We start from the raw sequence: 27,908 nt of genomic DNA on the forward strand, positions 1-27,908 counted from the left end.
AAATTGCGCGCTGCTCCTTTTGATTACCTTTGTCAGAAGCAACTTAATATTAAACAATCCTCTGAATTCAATCAATATAAAGTAATTTAAGTTTTCATGTTTAATGCTGTTTCATTTACTGCCAATGTCTTATTTATTAATTTTTTAAATTTAGAGTACCCAACTAATTTTTTTTTTCCAATAAAAGGACAATTTAGCGTGACCATTCCACCTAACCTGCACATCTGTGGGTTGTGGGGGTGAGATCCACGCAGACAGGGAGAGAATGTGCAAACTCCACACGGACAGTGAGCCTGGATTCAACCCAGGTCATCGGTGCTGTGAGGCAGCATTGCTAACCACTTTGCCACCATGCTGCCCGCTAATGTCTTATGTCATTTAATGAAATCACAAAATAAATGGGTCTGCTGTAAAGGTGAAAAGTCAAGGTCCAAAGTTGAAGAATATTACAAAAATGAAGCAAGACAAGAATCATAGAATTTACAGTGCAGATGGAGGCCATTCGGCCCACTGAGTCTGCACCGGCCCTTGGAAAGAGCACCCCACGCAAGCCCACACCTTCACCCTATCCCCGTAACGCGATAACCCCACCTAACCTTTTTGGGCACTAAGGGCAATTTAGCATGGCCAATCCACCTAACCTGCACATCTTTGGACTGTGGGAGGAAACCGGAGCACCTGGAGGAAACCCATGCAGACACGGGGAGAACTTGCAGACTGCGCACAGACAGTGACCCAAGCCAGGAATCGAACATGGGATCCAGGTGCTGTGAAGCAATGTGCTACCTAGCCACCCATAGATTCTCTGCTCCCTCTTGGTCTTCCTCATATACAGGTTGACTCTTTGCAACAGCATCTACAAACATGTGGTCAGCTCCAACATGTAAACCAATGATGCTCAGTCCTATTTCCTCCACCCTCAATATTATCGAACCGCTTATGCAACGTCTAGCCTTCAGCAGAGCTTAACCTCTGCTGCTGATCACTGAGGAACCTTCATCCTCTACCACAAAATCCACTGCTCTTCACTTGACTATTGGTTTAGGCTGAATCAGACTTTATCCATCTTGGCATCCTGCTTCATGTCAACATAAGTTATAACCCATTGGTTAATGAGAACTGCCACAACCATACTTGTAACATAGTACTGTCGACTAATTTCTGCTGTTCTTGCATTTGGTGTGTCAGTGTAGTAAGGTTCGGACGATGAGCCAAGATTAATTTCTAAGGATTTTTTTGTGGTAGAGTGTAGCATAATCTCCAGTTTTGGAATTAAGCAAACAATGAAAGCTGTGTAGTGTGATATCATCAAAACTCCTTGATTGGCCCTGCATTTTCTAACTACATATAGGATGTTTGATGATTCACACTGAAGACTTGTCAATCCATTCTGTCGAACTGAAGATTCATACTTTGGAACTGATTATTGAAGATGAATGAAATTAGCATTTTCTACAGAAAAAAATCAATCATTACTCTTGCTTACCACGACTGTTCAGACTGAATACTTGTCAGCAAAATTTAGGCCCAACTGGTGCATATACTTTGCAAGTCTCTATACATGTTTAGTGTTCTGCATCTAAAATTACAAATTTTACGTTCTTTTGAATATTGTGTGTGAGATAGGAATGGTAAATTGTTATGATTGTGAGAATGTTGCACAGTTATATGAAAATAAGTATTTCTGTTGAAGAATTGTGTCAACATCAATCCTGTCCCTATTTGTACTCTTATGGCTTCTACTTTGTGTATTTTGAGCTCTTCATTTCAGGTTTCCACATTGTGTGTTTTATGCATACAACTATATGCTAAATGAAAAACGTGACTATTTTCCCAGAAAATAGTCTGCTGTGGGAAAACCCATTGTAAGCTGAAAATTACTTACTTTGGTAACCCAGTGGCAATATCACAATATAAAAGTGCTTTTATTTACAAAATATGCGGCATACATCACTCCAACGAGTGATTATAATCGAACAAAGGATTTGGGGACAAAGGAACACATGAGCAGTGTGCATCATTCGGCCTTCGAACCTGCTGTGTCACTTTAACTAGTCGCCGATCTTCTACCTCAATGCCATCTTCCTGCTTGTATTGCTTGATGTCATTCATATTTAGAAATCTATTGACCCAGGCTTTGAACATACTGCCTGAGCCCCGATGTCCCTGGGGTATAGAATGCCTGCTACTCTACAGTTCCACGATTCTGTACATCCACTAGGTCACCTCAATTATTTTTTATTTAAAAAAAAAAAATTTAGAGTACCCAATTATTTTTTTCCAATTAAGGGACAATTTTCCAATTAAGTGGCCAATCCACCTACCATGCACATCTTTGGGTTGTGGGGGCAAAACCCACGCAAACATGTGGAGAATATGCAAACTCATTTCATTTAATAATCACATTGTCACAAGTAGGCTTCAATGAAGTTCCTGTGAAAAGTCCCTCGTCGCCACATTCCGGCGCCTGTTCGGGGAGGCTGGTACGGGAATTGAACCCGCGCAGCTGCCTTGTTCTGCATTACAAGCCAGCTATTTAGCCCAAATAGTGCCCCACCTCGGCTGTGACGCGTGCCCGGACGCCCCCCCCACAGTGCCCCCTGTTCCGAATAATGCCCCTGCCCGCAGATCGTCCCTCCCCCGACTGTGGTGGTGCTGGACTGAGTCCGCAGCTGCCACATCGAGTTTCTGATGGGTGAGACCATGACAGACCCACCCCGTCGGGAACCCAGCCAGTCGGGGGCGGAGCATCGGGGGGTTGGCCCTCAGGCAATGTCCTGAGGCCGTCGATACTTTGCGCGGTGTACTCTCCGAGTATGCTGCTTTGGAGGGGGCGGAGCTTCACGAAAGCAGCACCGCCCCCAATTTCGGTGGAAAGTTGGAATCTCCAGCCGGTCGCCGACCAGAGAATCCAGCCCAATGTTTCCATATGCACATCCTTGAAAATAATTCTCCCGTGGAAGGACCCTGCTTAGTGTCTAAATAGAAGCAGCACGGTAGGGCAGCACAGTAGCACAAGTGGATAGCACTGTGGCTTCACAACGCCAGGGCCCCAGGTTCGATTCCCCACTGGGTCACTGTCTGTGCGGAATTTGCACGTTCTCCCCGTGTCTGCGTGGGTTTCCTCCGGGTGCTCCGGTTTCCTCCCACAATCCAAAGACGTACAGGTTAGGTGGATTGGCCATGATAAATTGCTCTTGGTGACCAAAAAAGGTTAGTAGGGGTTATTGGGTTACGGAGATAGGGTGGAAGTGTGGGCTTAAATGGGTCGGTGCAGACCCGATGGGCCGAATGGCCTCCTTCTGCACTCTATGTTCTATGTTCATGTTTAGAATTTGCATTTTATCTAATTCAATTTTGAATTCTGAAGTAGAATTAAGACCTTGAGATGCTTTATGAACATGATATTTGATGACATCTAGAAAAGTTTCCTCAAGTTAGAATTAACAAAACTGGTTACCAGTATTGCAGAGTTGTACAAATGACTGGAAAAATCTGAAATTTAAGTAGAATTATTCAATGTGAGTGTCATTCTTGTGGAGTGGAATGGTACAGAAAACAAGTTGCAAATGCTGAAAACACACCACAAAGCAGTTTTAGAAATTAACAACAGGGCTCTCAAAATATGGAAAGATATGGCTAGATTGACAGTTTGTGTAGATTATCCTTTAGATTCACTAAATTTTGTATCTGATGTATTTGTTTTCTTCCTCTAGTGACAGTTCTGATGGCATTTCTTGTGAAGTATGCAAGTTTAATTATTTAGTATCACTTGTAGTGATTCTGAGCGGAGTTTCCATGGACAACCAGGCTTAAGAACATAAGAACTAGAAGCAGGATTAGGCCACATGACCCCTCGAGCCTGCTCTGCCATTCAATAAGATCAAGACTGATCTTTTTGTGGACTCAGCTCCACTTTCCCACCCGCTCACCATAACCCTTAATTCCTTTACTGTTCAAAAATCTATCTATCTTTGCCTTAAAAACATTCAACGAGGTAGCCTCGACTGCTTCACTGAGCAGGGAATTCCGCAGATTTGGGTGAAGAAATTCCTCCTCAACACAATCCTAAATCTGCTCCTCCTTATTTTGAGGCTATACCCCCTAGTTCTAGTTTCACCCGCCAGTGAAAACCCTGCTTCTATATTTCTATAAGATCCCCCCTCTTTCTTAAATCCAATGAGTATCGTCCCGTCTAGTCCGTCTCTCCTCATAAGCCAATCGTCTCAACCCCAGAATCAACCTAGTGAATCTCACCTGCATCCCCTCCAGTGCCAGTACATCCTTTTTCAAGGAGACCAAAACTGTACACAGTACCCCAGGTGTGGCCTCACTAGCACCCTATAAAACTACAAAATAAGCTCCCTGTTTTTAAACTCCATCCCTCTAGCAATGAAGGACAAAATTCCATTTGCCGCCTTAATTACCTGCAAACCAACTTTATGCGATTCATGCACAAGGACACCCAGGTCCCTCTGTACAGCAGCTTGCTGCAATGTTTTACCATTTAAATAATAGTCTATTTTGCTGTTATTCCTACCAAAAGGGATGACCTCACATTTACCAGCATTGTATTCCACCTGCCAGATCCTTTCCCCTCACTTAAACTAAGTTTATCCCTCTGCCGACTTTTCTCTACCATCCATCATAGTGTCACCTGCGAACTTTGACACATTACACTTGGTCCCAACTCCAAATCATCTGTAAATTGTAAACAGTTGCAGTCCCAACACTGATCCCTGAGGCAAACCACTGGCTTCTAATCACCAACCAAAAAAAGACTCATTTGTCCCCACTCTTTGCCTTCTGTTAGTTAACCAATCCTCTATCCATGCTGATACATTTCCTGTAACGGCATGCATCTTTATCGTATGCAGCAGACTTTTGTGCGGCACATTGTCGAATACCTTCTGGAAATCCAGATACACCTCATCTATTGTCCACCGTGCTGGTAATGTCCTCAAAGTGTTCCAGTAAATTAGTTAAACATGACCTGCCTTTCATGAACCCATGCTGCGTCTGCCCAATGGGACAATTTCTTCCTAGATGTCTCACTATTTCTTCCTTGATGATAGATTCAAGCATTTTCCCCACTATAGCAGTTAAGCTAACCAGCATATAGTTACCCACTTTTTGTCTACCTCCTTTTTAAAACCGGGTGTCACATTTGCTGCTTTCCAATCTGCTGGAACTGCCTCAGAATCCCGAGTTTGTTAAATTACCACAGACGCATTTACTGTTTCCCCCGCCATCACTTTTAGTACCCTGGGATGCATTCCATCAGGGCCAGGAGACTTGTCTATTAACCCCATTAACTTGCCCAACACTACCTCCTTAGTGATAATGATCGTTTCTAGGTCCTCACCTGCTATAACCACCTTGCCATCAATTATTGGCATGTAATTTGTGGTCTTCTACTGTGAAGACCGACGCAAAATACCTCTTCAATGCCTCGGCCATTTCCCATTATTAAATCCCCCTTCTCATCCTCTAAAGGATTAATATTTACCATAGCCACTCTTTTTCGTTTTATATATTTGTAAAAACTTGTTTTTATATTTTGAGCTTGTTTACCCTTATAATCTATCTTACTTTTCTTTCTAGCTTTTTTCATGGCTTTCTGTTGACCTAAAGATTTCCCAATCTTCTAGTTTCCCACTAATCTTTGCCACTTTGAATGCATTTTCTTTCAATTTGATACCTTCCTTTATTTCCTTAGATATCCATGGCTGATTATCCCTTTTCCTACAGTCCTTCCTTTTCACTGGTCTATACTTTTGCTGAGCACTGTGGAAAAATTGTTTTGAAAGTCCTCCACTATTCGTCAATTGTCCCACCATAAAGTCTTTGCTCCCAATCTACTCGAGCCAACTCCTCCTTCATCCCATTGTAGTCTCCCTTCATCCCATTGTAGTCTCCTTTGTTTAAGCTCAAGACACTGGTATTGGATTTTACCATCTCACCCTCTACCTGTATTTTAAATTTAACCATACTATGATCGCTCCTCCCAAGAGGATCCCTAACTATGTGATTATTACTTATTCCTGTCTCATTACACAGGACCGGATCTAGGATAGCTTGCTCCCTCGTAAGGTTCATTACATACTGTTCGTGGAAATTATCGCGGATACATTCTATGAACTTCTCAAGGCTGCCTTGACCGACCTTGTTTGACCAATTGACATGTAGATTAAAATCCCCCATGATAATTGCCCGACCATTTTTACATGCATCAGTTATGTCTTTGTTTATTGCCCGTCCCACCGTGATGTTATTATTTGGTAGCCTTTGACTACGCCTATCAGTGACCTTTTCTCCTTGGTATTTCTGTCGAGGGGGGGATAGCCTATCAGGGGAAAACAGCAGCAGCCAGAGCAGTGGCACCACGGCTGGCTCTGATGTTCAGAAGGGAGGGTCAAAGCGCAGAAGAGCAATAGTAATAGGGGACTCTATAGTCAGGGGCACAGATAGGCGCATCTGTGGACGTGAAAGAGACTCCAGGATGGTATGTTGTCTCCCTGGTGCCAGGGTCCAGGATGTCTTCGAACGGGTACAGGGCATCCTGAAGGGGGAGGGCAAACAGGCAGAGGTCGTTGTACATATTGGTACTAACGATATAGGCAGGAAGGGGCATGAGGTCCTGCAGCAGGAGTTCAGGGAGCTAGGCAGAAAGCTAAAAGACAGGACCTCTGGGTTGTAATCTCGGGATTACTCCCTGTGCCACGTACCAGTGACGCTAGAAATAGGAAGATAGAGCAGCTAAACACGTGGCTAAACAGCTGGTGTAGGAGGGAGGGTTTCCGTTATCTGGACCACTGGGAGCTCTTCTGGGGCAGGTGTCACCTATATAAGAAGGACGGGTTGCATCTAAACTGGAGGCGCAGAAATATCCTGGCCGCGAGGTATGCTAGTGTCACACGGGAGGGTTTAAACTAGTATGGCAGGGGGGTGGGCACGGGAGCGATAGGTCAGAAGGTGAGAGCATTGAGGGAGAACTAGGGAATAGGGACAGTGGGGCTCTGAGGTAGAGCAGACAGGGAGAAGTTGCTGAACACAGCGAGTCTGGTGGCCTGAAGTGCATATGTTTTAATGCAAGAAGTATTACGGGTAAGGCAGATGGACTTAGAGCTTGGATTAGTACTTGGAACTATGATGTTGTTGCCATTACAGAGACCTGGTTGAGAGAAGGGCAGGATTGGCAGCTAAACGTTCCAGGATTTAGATGTTTCAGGCGGGATAGAGGGGGATATAAAAGGGGTGGCGGAGTTGCGATACTGGTTAGGGAGAATATCGCAGCTGTACTGCAGGAGGACACCTCAGAGGGCAGTGAGGCTATATGGATAGAGATCAGGAATAAGAAGGGTGCAGTCACAATGTTGGGGGTTTACTACAGGCCTCCCAACAGCCAGCGGGAGATAGAGGAGCAGATAGGTAGACAGATTTTGGAAAAGAGTAAAAACAACAGGGTTGTGTGATGGGAGACTTCAACTTCCCCAATATTGACTGGGACTCACTTAGTGCCAGGGGCTTAGACGGGGCAGAGTTTGTAAGGAGCATCCAGGAGGGCTGCTTAAAACAATATGTAGACAGTCCAACTAGGGAAGGGGTGGTACTGGACCTGGTATTGGGGAATGAGCCCGGCCAGGTGGTAGAAGTTTCAGTAGGGGAGCATTTCGGGAACCGTGACCACAATTCAGTAAGTTTTAAAGTGCTGGTGGACAAGGATAAGAGTGGTCCTAGGATGAATGTGCTAAATTGGGGGAAGGCTAATTATAACAATATTAGGTGGGAACTGAAGAACCTAGATTGGGGGCCGGATGTTTGAGGGCAAATCAACATCTGACATGTGGGAGGCTTTCAAGTGTCAGTTGAAAGGAATTCAGGACCGGCATGTTCCTGTGAGGAAGAAGGATAAATACGTCAATTTTCGGGAACCTTGGATAACGAGAGATATTGTAGGCCTCGTCAAAAAGAAAAAGGAGGCATTTGTCAGGGCTAAAAGGCTGGGAACAGACGAAGCCGGTGTGGAATATAAGGAAAGTAGGAAAGAACTTAAGCGGGGAGTCAGGAGGGCTAGAAGGGGTCACGAAAAGTCATTGGCAAATAGGGTTAAGGAAAATTCCAAGGCTTTGTACACGTACATAAAAAGCAAGAGGGTAGCCAGGGAAAGGGTTGGCCCACTGAAGGATAGGCAAGGGAATCTATGTGTGGAGCCAGAGGAAATGGGCGAGGTACTAAATGAATACTTTGCATCAGTATTCACCAAAGAGAAGAAATTGGTAGATGTTGAGTCTGGAGAAGGGTGTGTAGATAGCCTGGGTCACATTGAGATCCAAAAAGACGAGGTGTTGGGTGTCTTAAAAAATATTAAGGTAGATAAGTCCCCAGGGCCTGATGGGATCTACCCCAGGATACTGAAGGAGGCTGGAGAGGAAATTGCTGAGGCCTTGACAGAAATCTTTGGATCCTCACTGTCTTCAGGTGATGTCCCGGAGGACTGGAGAATAGCCAATGTTGTTCCTCTGTTTAAGAAGGGTAGCAAGGATAATCCAGGGAACTACAGGCCGGTGAGCCTTACGTCAGTGGTAGGGAAATTACTGGAGAGAATTCTTCGAGACAGGATCTACTCCCATTTGGAAGCAAATGGACGTAGTAGTGAGAGGCAGCATGGTTTTGTGAAGGGGAGGTCGTGTCTCACTAACTTGACAGAGTTTTTCAAGGAGGTCACAAAGATGATTGATGCAGATAGGGCAGTGGATGTTGTCTATATGGGCTTCAGTAAGACCTTTGACAAGGTCCCTCATGGCAGACTAGTACAAAAGGTGAAGTCACACGGGATCAGGGGTGAACTGGCAAGGTGGATACAGAACTGGCTAGGTCATAGAAGGCAGAGAGTAGCAATGGAAGGATGCTTTTCTAATTGGAGGGCTGTGACCAGTGGTGTTCCACAGGGATCAGTGCTGAGACCTTTGCTGTTTGTAGTATATATAAATGATTTGGAGGAACATGTAACTGGTCTGATTAGTAAGTTTGCAGACACAAAGGTTGGTGGAATTGCGGATAGCGATGAGGACTGTTGAGGATACAGCAGGATTTAGATTGTTTGGAGACTTGGGCAGAGAGATGGCCGATGGAGTTTAATCCAGACAAATGTGAGGTAATGCATTTTGGAAGGTCTAATGGAGGTAGGGAATATACAGTGAATGGTAGAACCCTCAAGAGTATTGAAAGTCAAAGAGATCTAGGAGTACAGGTCCACAGGTCACTGAAAGGGGCAACACAGGTGGAGAAGGTAGTCAAGAAGGCATATGGCATGCTTGCCTTCATTGGCCGGGGCATTGAGTATAAGAATTGGCAAGTCATGCTGCAGCTGCATAGAGCCCTAGTTAGGCCACACTTGGGAGTATAGTGTTCAATTCTGGTCGCCACACTACCAGAAGGATGTGGAGGCTTTAGAGAGGGTGCAGAAAAGATTTACCAGAATGTTGCCTGGTATGGAGGCCATTAGCTATGTGGAACGGTTGAATAAACTCGGTTTGTTCTCAGTGGAACAAAGGAGGTTGAGGGGCGACCTGATAGAGGTCTACAAAATTATGAGGGGCATAGGCAGAGTGGATAGTCAGAGGCTTTTCCCCGGGGTAGAGGGGTCAATTACTAGAGGGCATATGTTTAAGGTGTGAGGGGCAAGGTTTAGAGTAGATGTACGAGGCAAGTTTTTTTTACACAGAGGGTAGTGGGTGCCTGGAACTCGCTACCGGAGGAGGTGGTGGAAGCAGGGACGATAGTGACATTTAAGATTGTAGTTTAGTCGGGCAGCATGGTCGGCATGGGCTTGGAGGGCCTGTTCCTGTGCTGTACATTTCTTTGTTCTTTGTACATCGTATGAGTAAAGTCGATGTATGTGAGGTTGAGAAAGAAATTTGGATAGTCAGAGGCTTTTCCCCGGGGTAAATTACTAGGGGGCATAAGTTTTCGTACATCTCCTCTAAACCTTGCCCCTCGCACCTTAAACCTATGCCCCCTAGTAATTGACCCCTCTACCCTGGGGAAAAGCCTCTGACTATCCACTCTGTCTGTGCCCCTGACTCACCTGATGAAGGAGCTGTGCTCCGAAAGCTAGTGACTCCAAACAAATCTGTTGGACGTTAACCCTTCTTACTGCTCCCACCCCAGTCCAACGCTGGCATCTCCACATCGTAAATTCTATGATTCTATGATTAAGTTTGAAAGTGATAAAGCTCTGAGTCAATGAGAGGAAGAGGCAGGATAGCCAGCATGACGAACGCTGCTGTTCAAAGATTTTTTCTGAATTTTAGGTTCAGATTATGCACCCCTTTTTTTAAAAACAAAAATAAAAAAGTTGTGCTCCTGGGGTTTAAAAAAAAAAGAGTGATGTAGCTCAATCCAAAACTAGGGTCTTTAACCTAAACAAAGGAAACTACCAAGGTATGAGGAGAACGTTAGCTGTGGTAGATTGAGAAACTACAGTAGATAGCAAATATAACATCTCTCTTTAATAAAGGAGTGAGAGGATGAATAGGGAACTATAGACCCATTAGCCCAACATCAGTAGTTGGGAAATGTAGCGAGTATTTTCACATCTGCATTGAGCAGTGAAATGGATCTGTATGATCCGCATTCCGTTGGATTTTTGTCTTTCTTGGGTTGGGTATCAGAGATATGGTGGCTTGTGTTAGCGTTGGAGGCAAGGTGCCCCTCGCTAGCAAGTTGGTGAATATCTCAAGTGCGGGGCCAGTGTTGTCGCAAATATTTTGTAGAAGTCCGCCAGGAACCCGTCGGTTCCAAGTGCCTTCCCTGCCTGCATGGAGCTGATGTTCTTCATGACCTTTCCCAGTTCTAGCAATGCTTCCAACCCCCTCCTGCTATCATTCCTAACGACTGATATGTCCAGTCCATTGAGGAACCATCTGTCTCCTTCCCTTCCTCCCCAGGGGCTCGGAGGTGTACAGCCCCCAGTAGAAGGCTTCGAACGTTTTGTTGATGTTTTTTAGTTTGCCTACTATTCCGCCTCCACTATCCTTCACCTACGCTATTTCCCTCGTGGCTGCCTGTTTTCTCAGCTGGTGAGCCAGCAGGCGGCTAGCCTTGACTCCATGTTCATAGAAGGTCCCCCATATCTGGCGGAGCTGGTGCACTCTTTTTCTGGTGGATAACATGGTAAAGTCCATTTGTAGTCTTTTTCCTCTCCGCTAGCTCAACAGCCGGGACCTTGGGTATTTTCTGTCGAACTCCAGGATGGAGTTGATCAGTTGTTCCCGAGCCATCCTCTCTTCCCTTTCCGTGCATGCCTTTTGAGGCAATAATTTCTCCTCTGATCACAGCCTTCAGCGCCTTCCAGAACGTGGAGGGTGAGACCTCCCCATTCCTGTTTGTAATGAACTTGCCTATGGTCTGTGACATATTCTGGCAGAAAGCCTTGCCGATCAAGAGGGCCGCATCCAACTTCAATGTGGGGCATTGGGCACGACTCGTCTCCAACCTAGCATCCATGTAGCGTGGAGCGTGGTCAGAGATTAGGATCGCGGAGTACGCTGCTCCCACTATTCCTGGAAGCACCGATTTCCCCACTACAAAGAAGCCGATGCGGGTACAGACCCGGTGTAAAATTGAGAACTCCTTCTCACCCGGGTGCAGGAACCTCCTTGGGTCCACTGGCCCCATTTATGTCCTTAGTTCTCTAGCCATGCCTGCCATTTCCCCCATTTTGGGGTTTGACCTGTCTGTCAGTGGGTTTTGTACCCCGTTACAAGACCCCTCCCATGATTAGTTTGTGGGTGTCTATGTCTGGGATTTCCGCCATGTTTTTCTTTACAAATGTCATCCCAGTTGGGTGTGGACACATTCACCAGGACCACTGGTGCTCTATCCAGAACACCGTTGACCATGACGAACTATCCCCCTGGATCCGTTACCGTCTTCGTTGCAGTAAACACCGTCCTCTTACTTATCAGTATGTCCACCCGCCTAGCTCTCATCCCGTAACATGAATGGTATGCCTGTCCCACCCATCCCTTCCTCACCTGCAGTTGGTCCTTCTCCCTCACGTGCATCTCTTGGAGGAAGACTATGTCAGCTTTCATATTTTCTGGTGGCCAAAGACTCGATCTTTTCAGTGGGCTGTTAAGTTCCCTGACATTTCAGATGACTATTCTGATGGGGGTGGGGGTCTCTGCCCCCCTCTCCACTCCTGTGGGAGCATCCATACTTACCTTGATGATGCACCCCTGCGCTCCTGGGTATTTCTTTGTCCAGGGGTTACGCAACATGGCAGCCAACTGTGCATGCCATGTGGGTGAGCCCCTGCACTTTGGAGTTTCCCTTTGTCCAGAGATACTCCAAAGTGGCTGCTTGTGGTGACATCGTGTTCCATGTTTCCAAGAGTGACCTGCTGAATCCGGTCTGGAGCCCTCCCCCCAGTTTAAAAATTTTTTTTTTACCCACTGTGGATTTTTACCCCTCCTCTTGCTGCCTCCCCCCCCCCCCCCATTGGTGTTGTGCCCACCCACTTTGCCAGCCACTCTCTCCCTGGCAGGAGACTGCGCCGCGTTGTCCCCCCCTTGCTCATATCTCCTGGCGCCAGCTTTCCCGCTAGTGTGGTGCCATCCTCTCCTCCACTCCCGGGGTCGGTCTGACCCCCTCCTATGTCCACCATGTTGGATTTCCCTACGTCCACCATGTTGGATTTCCCTACGTCCACCATGTTGGATTTCCCTACGTCCACCATGTTGGATTTCCCTACGTCCACCATGTTGGATTTCCCTACGTCCACCATGTTGGATTTCCCTACGTCCACCATGTTGGATTTCCCTACGTCCACCATGTTGGATTTCCCTACGTCCACCATGTTGGATTTCCCTACGTCCACCATGTTGGCTTTCCCTACGTCCACCATGTTGGCTTTCCCTACGTCCACCATGTTGGATTTCCCTACGTCCACCATGTTGGATTTCCCTACGTCCACCATGTTGGATTTCCCTACGTCCACCATGTTGGATTTCCCTACGTCCACCATGTTGGATTTCCCTACGTCCACCATGTTGGATTTCCCTACGTCCACCATGTTGGATTTCCCTACGTCCACCATGTTGGATTTCCCTACGTCCACCATGTTGGATTTCCCTACGTCCACCATGTTGGATTTTTGTCCACACTGTTTTTGCAAGGCTAAGTGCAGCAGACCTCACTCCTCCAATTTTATTTTTCATCTTCCTGGCCTGTGTTGCTCCCTCAGGTCCATCTCTCTCACCAATGGCAATCATAGAATCATACAATCCCTACAGTACAGAAGGAGGCCATTCAGCCATTGAGTCTGCAGCAACCCTCTGAAAGAGCACTCTATTCAGGTTTCCTCTCCCTATCCCTGTAACCCCACCTAACCCGCACATCCCTGGACTAAAATACACCCAGTGTTGCGGTTAGGGGATCTTCAGTAGCGGAGGAGAGAAGATTAAGGCGGAAAGGATTGAAATCGATAATAGGCTCCAAATATGAGATTTGAGAAATTGGTCTGTGTTGTAATTTTCTCAGTTTATATTGCAAGAAATTATATCTATAACCAATATGTCAGTTAACTTGGCTTTTCACAGTAACTTCATTGAAGCCTACTTGTGACAAGCGATTATTATTATTATTATTATTATTATTATTATTATTATTATTATTATCTTGAATTTATGTCGGTGGGAAATAAGCATTCAAACTGCTTCGCAAAGAACTGGTTAATCATAAAAGATTACATCAAAGTTTTGTGATGAAGCTATATTACTGTAATTAACCAAGTGACTTCTCAAACTTGCCAGACTGACTTTACTGTTTTGGATTGTGCTGCAGAGCTGCTTCACTACAAAATGTCTGGCATCCTTCTCTTTTGGTGTCCCAACATCAGCTGCTTATTAATAAATTAAATGTGCCTATTCATAAAGTGATGTGCTGAGTATCTATCAGCTGTATTGCAAAAATAGTCTTCAGTACAGTACTTGTCTGTTTTATCTTGTATCGTAGAAAATCTTAAACAAATGAAGCAGTGTTATGATTTGATGAATTGTCAATAATTATATTGTGAATAAAGCAAATGGAAGCCATTCAAACTTGGCTGCGTTCTTTCTGTGAATGACTTAAATTTAATGTAAGGTTTGAACTTGGTCTAATAGTCAGTTACCTTAATCAATGATGGTTGACTGTTGGATCAGACTATTTAAGGTATTAAATACTAAAAATCCTAACTTTTTTCTCTTGATTGGTCTGTGTATTATGTGGAGTCGATTTCTTTTGGAATAAATTTCAAAATATATTCCAATGCATCATTAAATCTGAAAATCTTGTACAAATTGGTGAATTACTTGTGCCTTTTAAGTAAATATTTATAGCAACTAAGCTTTCTTCCTGCATAGTTTGTGGTGCCTTCTAGAAACATCTGAAATAACTTCAAAAAGAACACAAACTCCGTGAAATAAAGACTAAAAATGCTGCAAATACTCAGCAGGTCTGTAGCTCTGGGGAGAAACAGTTAACTTTTCAGGCTGATTACCTTTATTCAGAACTGGGACAATGTAGAAATTAACGTGTTTACCAAATGCTGGAGGGTGAGAACAAATTGAAAAGTTGTGATAGAGTGGAAGACATAAGACAAGAGTTGTGCAGGATCGAAGGAAGTGATAATAGGGCAAAATAAAACATGTGTTGTGAAGGTGCGAAAGGCAGAATAATCAACAGCTGCCATCCGATTGCAAAAACAAGAGAAAATGAGGAAAAACCAAAACCTACAAATAAAAGGAAGCAAAATGGGGATGAGGATTTGTTTAAAAGTGTTAAAACTGAGTTTAGAAGGTTGTAAAGTGCTGAGTTGAAAGAGGGGGTGCTATTCCTCAAGCTTTGGATTTCTTGTCACGTGTACAGGGGTACAGTGAAAAGTATTGTTCTGTGTACAATCCAGACAGATTGTTCCATACATGTAAAACATAGGACACACGATAACTACAATGTAAATACATAGACATCGGGTGGCGCATACGGAGTGTAGTGATACTCAGTGGAGAAGATGCGTGGAGAGATCAGTTCAGTCCTTGAGAGGGTCATTCAGGAGTATGGTAACAGCGGGGAGAAGCAGTTTTTGAATTTGTTAGTGCATGTTCTCAGACTTTTGTATCTCTTGCTCGATGGAAAAGGTTGGAAGAGAGACTAACCTGGGTGGGAGGGGGTCTTTGATTACGTTGCCCGCTTTCCCAAGGCAGCAGGAAGTTTGGACAGAGTCAATGGATGGGAGGCAGGTTTGTGATGTATTGGGCGGCGTTCACAACTCTCTGAAGTTTCTTATGGTCTTGGGCCGAGTAGTGGACATACTAAGCTGTGAAACAGCCAGATAAGATGCTTTCTATGGTGCATGTGTAAACATTGATGAGAGTCAATATGGATATGAGTTGAGCTACATTGGGAAATTGAGAAGAGAGCGGTCAACATGACAATAAGGTGTACAATGAAAATGACAGGTGATCAATAGCTCGAGGTCAAATTGAACACCGGTTGTGATGAATGTAGCAATTTCAGATGAATATTGTATTATGTGTAGCTAGTGCAGTAATGGTTAAAAAACGTTAGTGTGGTTAGTGTATGTATGTGACTGCTGCAGTAATGTTTTTTTAATGTTGTTTAAAAGACAGGTAGGGACAATTAAAGCATTGTAAAAGTAAGATCACAATTCATGTACTGACTCTCTCTTTCACTCTCTCTCAAAACTCCTTCAAAGAGGATTTTGACCTGAGGTGGGCTTTGTTTAATTGGAGATGAAAAGGTAGCAGTTAGAAGTTAAGTGTTATATTTTATTGTTAAGCATTGTTTGACTAGTAATTGTAAGCTTTTTCTGGCATGATATTAAAGTTAGTTTTATCCTATGTTCGTAATAAAGTTTGTCTTAATATACCATGTCCCTATTTGTGTGGAGTCACTCCTGGAGCGAAGTATTCTTACCCCTCAGTCTTACAAATCAAATAAAATATTGGGGTTTCTGTCCGGTATCCTAGCAGCTGTTGGGGGTCTGGTCTGGATCATAATAAGGTGTTCAGCATAGTAATCATACATAATAATCTGCGTTTGATCGCCCCAGTGTAGAATAGATTGCATGTGAATAGCAAATACAGCATACCAAATTGAAAGAAGTACATGTAAATAGAAATTTCAGCTGGAGGAAATGTTTAGGGCCTTGCAAGATGAGGAGGGAGGACATGGAACAGCTGGTATTGCATTTCCATTACATGGAAAAGTGCCATGGGAAGGGATTGAGAAGTGGAGAAGGGTGTTGCAGAGGGAATAGTCCTTTCAGAATGCCGAAAGGGGTGGGGAAGATACCTTTAGTTACAGTGCACTGGAGGTGACAGAAATAGTTGCAAAGGGTCTTGTGACAGTGGAAGGTGAGGACAAGCAAATACCCTACCATGGTTCTGGAAGAAGGGGAAGAGGTGAGAGCAGAAGTGTGTAAAATGGAACAGACACCATTGAGAGCTCTGTCAACCATGGTAGGGGGCAGAGTGCTGTGGAGAATCCTTGATTAAGGGAAAAAGCTGATGGTCCTTCAGTAGTATATAACGAGAATTCCATAGAAAAAGAGACTGAAAATTGCATTTTAAAAAAATGTCGCTTTTGTCTTTCACACATCGGGAGATTTTCAAGAATATCAGTATAAGGGGAAAGCAACAAAATCAGAACCTCCAGTATGATCAGTTGCACCATTGGAAAGGCTGTGACTGAGATGGGAAACTGAGGAATAGAGTAGAGTCCTTATAAGAAGTGGGAATGAAAGATATGGATTGATGTCAAGCTGAAATATAGATAGCAAAGCTGTGTTTTCTCCCCAAATAAAGTACCTTCATCACACCAATTTTGCCATATCTTCACTTTCAATTAAACATTTTTTTAATTAGTACTCAATTCATTTTTTTCCAGTTAAGGGGCAATTTAGCGTGGCCAATCCATCTGACCACACCTTTGGGCTGTGGGGGTGAGACCCACGCGGACACTGGGAGAATGTGCAAACTCTATATGGACTCCGGGGCTAGGATCGACCCCCTGTCCTCGGTGCCGTGAGGCAGCAGTGCGAACCACTGCGCGCAACTGTGCCATCCTTAATTCACTAGCAATATTTATGGTCTCTGTAAATTTGCCTTGTGTAACTATCTGGGACTAGATTTAGATGAGAGACGTGGGTTTTATCCCATTCTCGGCTGGATCCAGGTTGCAGAGATTAATTACTTTAAATGACATGAATTACAATGATTTATATTTAATACCTGCATTCCTCAACTATCTAAATGTTAAGAATATTTGCAATTACCATACCTCACATTATGCAATAAAAAATGGAAATAAATATCATGATGCTGCCTCCGGCTACTAAAAATTTTGAATTCTAAATGCCATCTGCTTAGTAAAACAAAATCTGTAGATTAAAATTGAGAACTTGTGCAGAAATCAAATAAACCGACCTAAAAGTCTGGAAAATTTGTTCAACCCAAAAATGGGCACAAAGTTCATGATGCACATTCTTATGCTGTTTCCGATGCAGGCAATATGCAAACTTGGTACTGCACTAAATGATTGTGGCATGCAGCTGGTGACAAGCAAGCTGTTATATGGTGTAAGCTTGAACAGGAGTTGCAAAACGCTACCATTATTTCAAGATAACCAACATTACTTAACGCCAGCCTATAAAGTGGGACGTGCATTTTAGCAGGATTAAATGTTGGAAGTCAGTGTAAAAGTGAGTTTGACCTGTCAAAGACACCAGCGTGGCGCAACAGCAGGGCAGAGAGTGGGCTCTAAAAATTTGCTGAAACTGCACTGGAGCCTTTGATCAAGGACTTGCAAGGAAGGAGAGATGTTGTTATGATCCCTATGGAGACTAATAACTATTAAAAGAAAGGAATCCCACTATGCCAACGGAAAGAAAACTGATGGGTAAGATTTCACATTTTAAAACTTTTCTGCAATAAACCAACTAAAATAAACATAATTCAAATGTTAACAGTGAACGATATTTCAAATGAAAAAGGAAGTTTCACTTTAAATAGTGAATGCAACAAAGAAACACCTCAGGCAGTTACAAGCACTCATTACTTTCTGCACCACTGGTGCATCACGTGCAATCTCTTATTACTTTCTGCACCCTGGTGCATCACGTGCAATCTCTGTCTTTCCAACTTGCCTTCTGTTATGTAGGATCTCTCCCTTCCCGTTCAATCATTTTGGCCCTTGAGTTGCATTCACTAGCAGCTGCATTCACAGTTAACACCAACACCAGCATGTCTACGAGCCCCCCTCATTTAGGTCACGACTGTGGGCCCTGACAACACTGAAACAGTAGCAGTAGGTCTTTTCCAATTCACAAACCCCTGCTCTTCCTTTCTTCAGCTCTGACCTTTCCAATAGTTTAACATACAGTAGTACAGTCTCTGTTTTATTCTGTGCCCTGCTCCAATATTGTCAACCAGGAAACTAATCCATTCATTGATAGACTTGCTTGTTTCCACTCAACAAGTGTGTTCAACAGATGTGGGTGTGGAAATAGCAGCTTTACCACGGGCTCTGGCGCTACTCTACTTCTAATTCTTTTATGCTGCTTACATGGAAGATACTTGCCTAATCCATGAGTTAATACTCCATAGTATGTCCCTGGAAGGTTTTTGGCTGAGCGTTGGAGAAAAAATGCCTTGGACTCCTAAGAAAGTTGTTGATAAAAGGGAGCAGTCGGATGCAACGGGGGTGGAGCTGAGTTCTCAATATGGCGACTTGATCCTCAAGCAGGCTGTTTACCCAGCACACTCGAGGCCACTGCAGATGACAACTGCGAACATCATTACCTTTAGATAAGACAAACTTGGCTTGCTGCCAAACAATATTAGTGCTCATGAGACCGAGCTGCAGAATGCTAATAAAAGGCTTTTTTTTTAATAAATAGTTTATTGAAAATTTTTGGTCAACCAACACAGTACATTGTGCATTCCTTACACAATATTATAACAACACAAATAACAATGACCTATTTTATAAACAAAAAATGAATAAATAATAAATAACAAAAATGAAAACTAACCCTAATTGGCAACTGCCTTATCACAAGTAACACTCTCCAAAAATATAATTTAACAGTCCAATATATAATTATCTGTCGCAACGACCTATACATATTATACAGTATATATTAACAACCCTGAGAGTGCTTCTGGTTCCTCTGCCCCCCCCCCCCCCCCCCCGATCCTGGGCTGCTGCTGCTGCCTTCTTTTTTCCATTCCATCTATCTTTCTGCGAGGTATTCGACGAACGGTTGCCACCGCCTGGTGAACCCTTGAGCCGACCCCCTTAGAACGAACTTAATCCGCTCTAGCTTTATAAACCCTGCCATGTCATTTATCCAGGTCTCCACCCCCGGGGGCTTGGCTTCTTTCCACATTAACAATATCCTGCGCCGGGCTACGAGGGACGCAAAGGCCAAAACATCGGCCTCTCTCGCCTCCTGCACTCCCGGCTCTTGTGCAACCCCAAATATAGCCAACCCCCAGCTTGGTTCGACCCGGACCCCCACTACTTTTGAAAGCACCTTTGTCACCCCCATCCAAAACCATGTAGTGCCGGGCATGACCAAAACATATGGGTATGATTCACTGGGCTTCTCGAGCACCTCGCACACCTATCCTCCACCCCAAAAAGTTTTCTGAGCCGTGCTCCAGTCATATGTGCCCTGTGTAATACCTTAAACTGAATCAGGCTTAGCCTGGCACACGAGGACGACGAGTTTACCCTGCTTAGGGCATCTGCCCACAGCCCCTCCTCGATCTCCTCCCCCAGCTCTTCTTCCCATTTCCCTTTTAGTTCATCTACCATAGTCTCCCCTTCGTCCCTCATTTCCCTATATATATCTGACACCTTGCCATCCCCCACCCATGTCTTTGAGATCACTCTGTCCTGCACCTCTTGTGTCGGGAGCTGCGGGAATTCCCTCACCTGTTGCCTCGCAAAAGCCCTCAGTTGCATATACCTGAATGCATTCCCTTGGGGCAACCCATATTTCTCGGTCAGCGCTCCCAGACTCGCGAACTTCCCATCCACAAACAGATCTTTCAGTTGCGTTATTCCTGCTCTTTGCCACATTCCATATCCCCCATCCATTCCCCCCGGGGCAAACCTATGGTTGTTTCTTATCGGGGACCCCCCCCAAGGCTCCAGTCTTTCCCCTATGCCGTCTCCACTGTCCCCAAATCTTCAGTGTAGCCACCACCGGGCTTGTGGTGTAGTTCCTCGGTGAGAACGGCAATGGGGCTGTCACCATAGCCTGTAGGCTAGTCCCCCTACAGGATGCCCTCTCTAATCTCTTCCACGCCGCTCCCTCCTCCTCTCCCATCCACTTACTCACCATTGAAATATTAGCGGCCCAATAATACTCACTTAGGCTCGGTAGTGCCAGCCCCCCCCCCCCCTATCCCTGCTACGCTGTAAGAATCCCTTCCTCACTCTCGGGGTCTTCCCAGCCCACACAAAACCCATGATGCTCAATCCTTTTAAAAAAAGCCTTCGTGATCACCACCGGGAGGCACTGAAACACAAAGAGGAATCTCGGGAGGACCACCATCTTAACCGCCTGCACCCTCCCTGCCAGTGACAGGGATACCATATCCCATCTCTTGAAATCCTCCTCCATTTGTTCCACCAACCGCGTTAAATTTAACCTATGCAATGTGCCCCAATTCTTGGCTATCTGGATCCCCAGGTAACAAAAGTCCCTTGTTACCTTCCTCAACGATAGGTCCTCTATTTCTCTACTCTGCTCCCCTGGATGCACCACAAACAACTCACTTTTCCCCATGTTCAATTTATACCCTGAAAAATCCCCAAACTCCCCAAGTATCCGCATTATTTCTGGCATCCCCTCCGCCGGGTCTGCCACGCATAGTAACAAATCGTCCACATACAAAGATACCCGGTGTTCTTCTCCTCCTCTAAGTACTCCCCTCCACTTCTTGGAACCCCTCAACGCTATCGCCAGGGGCTCAATCGCCAGTGCAAACAATAATGGGGACAGAGGGCATCCCTGCCTTGTCCCTCTATGGAGCCGAAAATATGCAGATCCCCGTCCCGTCCGTTCGTGACCACGCTCTCCATCGGGGCCCTATACAACAGCTGCACCCATCTAACATACCCCTCTCCAAAACCAAATCTCCTCAACACCTCCCACAAATAATCCCACTCCACTCTATCAAATGCTTTCTCGGCATCCATCGCCACTACTATCTCCGTTTCCCCCTCTGGTGGGGCCATCAGCATTACCCCTAACAGCCTCCGTATATTCGTGTTCAGCTGTCTCCCCTTCACAAACACAGTTTGGTCCTCGTGGACCACCCCCGGGACACATTCCTCTATTCTCATTGCCGTTACCTTGGCCAGGATCTTGGCATCTACATTTAGGAGGGAAATAGGTCTATAGGACCCGCATTGTAGCGGGTCCTTTTCCTTCTTTAAGAGAAGCGATATCGTTGCTTCAGACATAGTCGGGGGCAGTTGTCCCCTTTCCTTTGCCTCATTAAAGGTCCTCGTCAATACCGGGGCGAGCAAGTCCACATATTTTCTATAGAATTCGACTGGGAATCCATCCGGTCCCAGGGCCTTTCCCGCCTGCATGCTCCTAATTCCTTTCACCACTTCTTCTACCTCGATCTGTGCTCCCAGTCCCACCCTTTCCTGCTCTTCCACCTTGGGAAATTCCAGCCGATCCAAGAAGCCCATCATTCTCTCCCTCCCATCCGGGGGTTGAGCTTCATATAATTTTTTATAAAATGTCTTGAACACTCCATTCACTCTCTCCGCTCCCCGCTCCATCTCTCCTTCCTCATCCCTCACTCCCCCTATTTCCCTCGCTGCTCCCCTTTTCCTCAATTGGTGTGCCAGCAACCTGCTCGCCTTCTCCCAGGCGTACTGTACACCCTGTGCCTTCCACCATTGTGCCTCTGCAGTGCCCGTAGTCAGCAAGTCAAATTCTACATGTAGCCTTTGCCTTTCCCTGTACAGTCCCTCCTCCGGTGCTTCCGCATATTGTCTGTCCACCCTCAAAAGTTCTTGCAGCAACCGCTCCCGTTCCTTACTCTCCTGCTTCCCTTTATGTGCCCTTATTGATATCAGCTCCCCTCTAACCACCGCCTTCAATGCCTCCCAGACCACTCCCACCTGGACCTCCCCATTATCATTGAGTTCTAAGTACTTTTCAATTCACCCTTAGACACACCCCCTCATCTGCCATTAGTCCCATGTCCATTCTCCAGGGTGGGCGCCCTCCTGTTTCCTCCCCTATCTCCAAGTCTACCCAGTGTGGAGCGTGATCCGAAATGGCTATAGCCGTATACTCCGTTCCCCTCACCTTCGGGATCAACGCCCTTCCCAGCACAAAAGTCTATTCGCGAGTAGACTTTATGGACATAGGAGAAAAACGAGAACTCCTTACTCCTAGGTCTGCTAAATCTCCACGGGTCTACACCTCCCATCTGCTCCATAAAATCTTTAAGTACCTTGGCTGCTGCCGGCCTCCTTCCAGTCCTGGACTTCGACCTATCCAGCCCTGGTTCCAACACCGTATTAAAATCTCCCCCCATTATCAGCTTTCCCATCTCTAGGTCCGGAATGCGTCCTAGCATCCGCCTCATAAAATTGGCATCATCCCAGTTCGGGGCATATACGTTTACCAAAACCACCGTCTCCCCCTGTAGTTTGCCACTCACCATCACGTATCTGCCCCCGTTATCCGCCACTATAGTCTTTGCCTCGAACATTACCCGCTTCCCCACTAATATAGCCACCCCCCTGTTTTTCGCATCTAGCCCCGAATGGAACACCTGCCCCACCCATCCCTTGCGTAGCCTAACCTGGTCTATCAGTTTCACATGTGTTTCCTGTAACATAACCACATCTGCCTTAAGTTTCTTAAGGTGTGCGAGTACCCGTGCCCTCTTTATCGGCCCGTTCAGCCCTCTCACGTTCCACGTGATCAGCCGGGTTGGGGGGCTTCCTACCCCCCCCCCCCCCCCCCTTGTCGATTAGCCATCCCCTTTTTCCAGCTCCTCACCCGGTTCCCACGCAGCTGTATCTCCCCCAGGCGGTGCCCCCCCCGCCCATCCCCTCCCATACCAGCTCCCCCCTCTCCCCAGCAGCAGCAACCCAGTAATTCCCCCCTCCCACCCCCCCGCTAGATCCCCCGCTAGCGTAATTACTCCCCCCATGTTGCTCCCAGAAGTCAGCAAACTCTGGCCGACCTCTGCTTCCCCCCGTGACCTTGGCTCGCACCGTGCGACGCCCCCTCCTTCCTGCTTCTCTATTCCCGCCATGATTATCATAGCGCGGGAACCAAGCCCGCGCTTCTCCCTTGGCCCGCCCCCAATGGCCAACGCCCCATCTCCTCCACCTCCCCTCCTCCCCCCATCACCACCTGTGGAAGAGAGAAAAGTTACCACATCGCAGGATTAGTACATAAAACTCCTCTTTTTCCCCCCTTTTTAACCCCCCTCTTCGCCCCCCCACATTCGCCCCACCACTTTGTTCAAACGTTCTTTTTAATAACCCGCTCATTCCAGTTTTTCTTCCACAATAAAAGTCCACGCTTCATCCGCCGTCTCAAAGTAGTGGTGCCTCCCTCGATATGTGACCCACAGTCTTGCCGGTTGTAGCATTCCAAATTTTATCTTCTTTTTATGAAACACCGCCTTGGCCCGATTAAAGCTCGCCCTCCTTCTCGCCACCTCCGCACTCCAGTCTTGATAAACGCGGATCACCGCGTTCTCTCATTTACTGCTCCGAGTTTTCTTTGCCCATCTAAGGACCATTTCTCTATCCTTAAAACGGAGGAATCTCACCACTATGGCTCTGGGAATTTCTCCTGCTCTCGGTCCTCGCGCCATCACTCTGTATGCTCCCTCCACCTCCAATGGACCCGCCGGGGCCTCCGCTCCCATTAACGAGTGCAGCATCATGCTCACATATGCCCCGACGTCCGCTCCCTCCGCACCTTCAGGAAGACCAAGAATCCTCAGGCTGTTCCTCCTTGCGTTGTTCTCCAGTGCCTCCAACCTTTCCACACATCGTTTCTGATGTGCCTCATGCGTCTCCGTCTTCACCACCAGGCCCTGTATGTCGTCCTCGTTCTCGGCTGCCTTTGCCTTCACGACCCGAAGCTCTCGCTCCTGGGTCTTTTGTTCCTCCTTTAGCCCTTCGATCGCCTGTAGTATCAGGGCCAACAGCTCTTTCTTCATTTCCTTTTTGAGCTCTTCCACACAGTTTTTCAAGAACTCTTGTTGTTCAGGGCCCCATGTTAAACTGCCACCTTCTGACTCCATCTTGGTTTTTGCTTGCCTTCCTTGCCGCTGTTCTAAAGGATCCACTGCAATCCGGCCACTTTCTCCTTTTTCCATCCGTATCCAGGGGGGATTCCCTTCTGGTTTACCGCACAGTGTTTTTAGCCGTCAAAATTGCCGTTGGGGCTCCTATCAAGAGCCCAAAAGTCCGTTTCACCGGGAGCTGCCGAAACGTGCGACTCAGCTGGTCATCGCCGCACCCGGAAGTCTCTAATAAAAGGCTTTATGAAACAGAGGAAAGAATCTTGAATGTTTAACATGTTGCTTCCTCAGCTGAGGCCTGCGTTCAATCCTTGGGAAAACCAGCTAAGTAGTACGTCAGAAATCCTGAAGGATCTGGAGAACCAAGGCCAGAGGAAAAATGTCTGGGTCATCGGTTTGCCAGAAGGAGCAGAGGATAAGATCCCTATTAAGTTTTGTTTAGAGTTAGCTACCATGTTTCCTTGAGTTGGATACGAAAGCTTGCAGTATTAAGTTGGAAAGGGTACATTGTATCCTGTCGTTGAGGCCTCGGGACAATCAGCGTCCCTGGCCTGTTATTATTCGCTTTCACAACTTCATGGATCGGCAAAAAGCTTTGGAGGCGACGAGGCATGGTGGGAACTGGCGACATGAGTGGATGAGGGTCTCATTCTTCCAAGATTTCTCAGTGATGGTGCATCAGAAGCATAGAAGCTTTGATTGTCAGAAAACAACTCCAGGCAACTCAAGTGAATTATGCCAAGCTTTATCCTGCAACACTTGAGGGTGATGCCTGACAACTCTGTGTAGATATTTGACAATCCGACTAGTGCCTTGGTTTTTGTGAAGCCCACAGAAGTCAAGAATTTGGAGTAACAGTCTGATGCAGCTCGTTGAATGGGGTGGATGGGTGGCTTTCGTTTTCTTGTTTTTTTTTTCCAGGCAACCAGAGCAGCGTGGGTCATACTGCCTGATATTATTGTTAAATGTGGGTGCCAAGCTATTGGCGAAGATGTTGGCGGTGCGAATAGAGAATTGTGTGCCGGAGTGAGGGGGAGGACCAGACGGAGTTCATGAAAGGGCGGCAGCTATCGGCCAATGTTTTCAGGTTATTGAATGTGATAATGAAGCCCTCAACAGGCCAGGAGATGGAGGTAGTTATGTCTATGAGCACTGGAAGGTGTTAGTGTATGGACCAATAGTGTCAATTTGGAGTATTTAGTTTGTATCAGGGGGACGAGGCGGGGTGCCCGCTCTCCCCTTTGCTCTTTGCCCTTGCAATTGAACCTATGGCAATGGCACTTAGGGTTTCGTGGGGGTGGCAGGGCATCAAGGCGTCAGAGTGTGGCGACTAGGGGATTTTCACGGTAACTACTTTGCAGTGTTAATGTACGCCTACTTGTGACATAGAATTTACAGTGCAGAAGAAGGCCATTCGGCCCATCGTGTCTGCACCGGCTCTTTGAAAGAGCACCCTACCCAAGCCCAAATCTCCACCCTATCCCCATAACCCTAAGGGCACTAAGGGCAATTTATCATGGCCAATCCACCTACCCTGCACATCTTTGGACTGTGGGAGGAAACCCACGCAGACACGGGGAGGACGTGCAGACTCCGCACAGACAGTGACCCAAGCCGGAATCGAACCTGGGACCCTGGAGCTGTGAAGCAATTGTGCTATCCACAATGCTACCGTGCTGCCCTTAAGAACAAATAAATCTACACTATATCATTTTACCGTAATCCATGTACCTATCCAATAGCTGCTTGAAGGTCCCTAATGTTTCCGACTCAACTACTTCCACAGGCAGTGCATTCCATGCCCCCACTACTCTCTGGGTAAAGAACCTACCTCTGATATCCCTCCTATATCTTTCACCTTAAATTTATGTCCCCTTGTAATGGTTTGTTCCACCCGGGGAAAAAGTCTCTGACTGTCTACTCTATCTATTCCCCTGATCATCTTATAAACCTCTATCAAGTCGCCCCTCATCCTTCTCCGTTCTAATGAGAAAAGGCCTAGCACCCTCAACCTTTCCTCGTAAGACCTACTCTCCATTCCAGGTAACATCCTGGTAAATCTTCTTTGCACCTTTTCCAAAGCTTCCACATCCTTCCTAAAATGAGGTGACCAGAACTGTACACAGTACTCCAAATGTGGCCTTACCAAAGTTTTGTACAGCTGCATCATCACCTCACGGCTCTTAAATTCACTCCCTCTGTTAATGAACGCGAGCACACCATAGGCCTTCTTCACAGCTCTATCCACTTGAGTGGCAACTTTGAAAGATGTATGAACGTAGACCCCAAGATCTCTCTGCTCCTCCACATTGCCAAGAACTCTACCGTTAACCCTGTATTCCGCATTCATATTTGTCCTTCCTAAATGGACAACCTCACACTTTTCAGGGTTAAACTCCATCTGCCACTTCTCAGCCCAGCTCTGCATCCTATCTATGTCTCTTTGCAGCCGACAACAGCCCTCCTTGCTATCCACAACTCCACCAATCTTTGTATCGTCTGCAAATTTACTGACCCACCCTTCAACTCCCTCATCCAAGTCATTAATGAAAATCACAAACAGCAGAGGACCCAGAACTGATCCCTGCGGTACGCCACTGGTAACGGATCCAGGCTGAATATTTGCCATCCACCACCACTCTCTGACTTCTATCGGTTAGCCAGTTCGTTATCCAACTGGCCAAATTTCCCACTATCCCATGCCTCCTTACTTTCTGCAGAAGCCTACCATGGGGAACCTTATCAAATGCCTTACTAAAATCCATGTACACTACATCCACTGCTTTACCTTCATCCACATGCTTGGTCACCTCCTCAAAGAATTCAATAAGATTTGTAAGGCAAGACCTACCCCTCACACATCCGTGCTGACTATCCCTAATCAAGCAGTGTCTTTCCAGATGCTCAGAAATCCTATCCTTCAGTACCCTTTCCATTACTTTGCCTACCACCAAAGTAAGACTAACTGGCCTGTAATTCCCAGGGTTATCCCTAGTCCCTTTTTTGAACAGGGGCACGACATTCGCCACTCTCCAATCCCCTGGTACCACCCCTGTTGACAGTGAGGACGAAAAGATCACTGCCAACGGCTCTGCAATTTCATCTCTTGCTTCCCATAGAATCCTTGGATATATCCCGTCAGGCCCGGGGGACTTGTCTATCCTCAAGGTTTTCAAAATGCCCAACACATCTTCCTTCCTAACAAGTATTTCCTCGAGCTTACCAGTCTGTTTCGCACTGTCCTCTCCAACAATATGGCCCCTCTCATTTGTAAATACAGAAGAAAAGTACTCGTTCAAGACCCCTCCTATCTCTTCAGACTCCATACACAATCTCCCGCTACTGTCCTTGATCGGACCTACCCTCGCTCTAGTCATTCTCATATTTCTCACATATGTGTAAAAGGCCTTGGGGTTTTCCTTGATCCTACCCGCCAAAGATTGTTCATGCCCTCTCTTAGCTCTCCTAATCCCTTTCTTCAGTTCCCTCCTGGCTATCTTGTATCCCTCCAATGCCCTGTCTGAACCT

General features: G+C 46.1%; 1 protein-coding gene across 1 annotated transcript in view; it reads left to right on the plus strand.

Moving 5' to 3' along the window:
* Positions 1 to 27,908, plus strand: part of casd1 (CAS1 domain containing 1) — a 179,347-nt gene that overhangs the window by 20,980 nt on the left and 130,459 nt on the right. The gene's annotated exons all lie outside the window — the stretch shown is intronic.

This window comes from Scyliorhinus torazame, chromosome 6 (assembly GCF_047496885.1).
Source record: "Scyliorhinus torazame isolate Kashiwa2021f chromosome 6, sScyTor2.1, whole genome shotgun sequence".
Taxonomy (NCBI): Eukaryota; Metazoa; Chordata; class Chondrichthyes; order Carcharhiniformes; family Scyliorhinidae; genus Scyliorhinus; species Scyliorhinus torazame.